Here is a 1,339-nt window from a genome sequence, read left to right as displayed (position 1 = left end):
ATTTGTTAAAGCGTTGCTTTCCAATACATTTGTATGTGCACAAAACACCGTTATTTGTTTGGTAAATTATTCCTTAAGGTCAAATGAGCGCAAGAGATCTAATATCGGGGAAAGATGACAGCAGAACAGCCCAATTCAAAAATGAATCCGAAAAATTGAATTAGGTTTGTTCACAGATAATATATAAAGCTAGAATTCGATCGCCTTTCTCAATAAGTAATGGTTTCATGGTACGTCGAAGTTCTCAGAGTAAGCATGGAGAAGAAAGGTACAGAGGTCAGCTAGGGGAGCGTCCGTGTCACTGCCCCACACTGGGGGCAAGAAAAAGTGGAAAGAAACAGAGGGAGAAAGTGAGCACTTCGCGCACACAGTAAGACGCAGAGCAGGACTAAAATGGTTCACTGAGGCCGTTGTTCTTTAAAAACTGCAGTAGCGCACGAATAGCTTTCTCCGCCATTGACGGGTGGGGCCAGAGTCCTAGAAACGAAGTTCTAAATGAGTGCACTAAAATACGCCTTACGTCCACGGCAGTTATCTGCGCCCGTATTTACAAAACCTATTTTTAATATGTGATTTGCGCGCAATGACGACGCGCTTCGTTTCTCTCCGAAACACTGGTTTTGACCAGACAATTTAGTTATCTGTTACGGTGTGTGATTGTGTAGCATATATGAATGGGTCATTTCATGTATCACCCAAGTCATCCACAGTAGCATGCTAGACGTATGAGCGGGCAAGTATCTCCAGCATTCATAAGGAGGAATGTTTCTCTCGGTATGATTGCTATTATATGTGACGGGTGCCCCAACACTTGTCACTGCGGAAATCCCTTTCCGCAAAAAAAGTTTTGCTCATGCAGTTCCCAGTCTTGCATTTGTAATAAGAAATTTTGTTTTCGGGTGTCACTTATCCCCGACAGTGTTGCCGCCATGACTGGTTATATCAATATTACAAGCGCATTTTATTTATAAGGAAACAAAAAGAATTTCCAAAGTGTTGAGCCTATCTTCAAGGTGGAGGGTCGAAAACTCTGCTCCTATGCAGTCTTCTAATTGGATATGTTTGTTTCCGACTTGGTAAAATTATTTTACAATGCATTTGGAACCTTTTAAACAGCGCAATAATGAATGTAGACCGGAACTCACAGTAAAATGCCTAACTTTATTGTGCTTACAAATGCCTATTTCAATGCTGGCGCCTGCTTCAGAATTACAGAGCCTAAAAATGGCCTTTTTCTACGTGTTTTCCTGTCGTCAATTTTTTTGTAATGTTATAACCCACTTGGGAACTTGGATAAAGCCGACTATTGCTACTAAGACCCTGCCGATGTAAATACAAT

This window comes from Dermacentor silvarum, chromosome 1 (assembly GCF_013339745.2).
Source record: "Dermacentor silvarum isolate Dsil-2018 chromosome 1, BIME_Dsil_1.4, whole genome shotgun sequence".
In the NCBI taxonomy this organism is placed as follows: domain Eukaryota; kingdom Metazoa; phylum Arthropoda; class Arachnida; order Ixodida; family Ixodidae; genus Dermacentor; species Dermacentor silvarum.
This window is presented reverse-complemented; position numbering follows the sequence as displayed.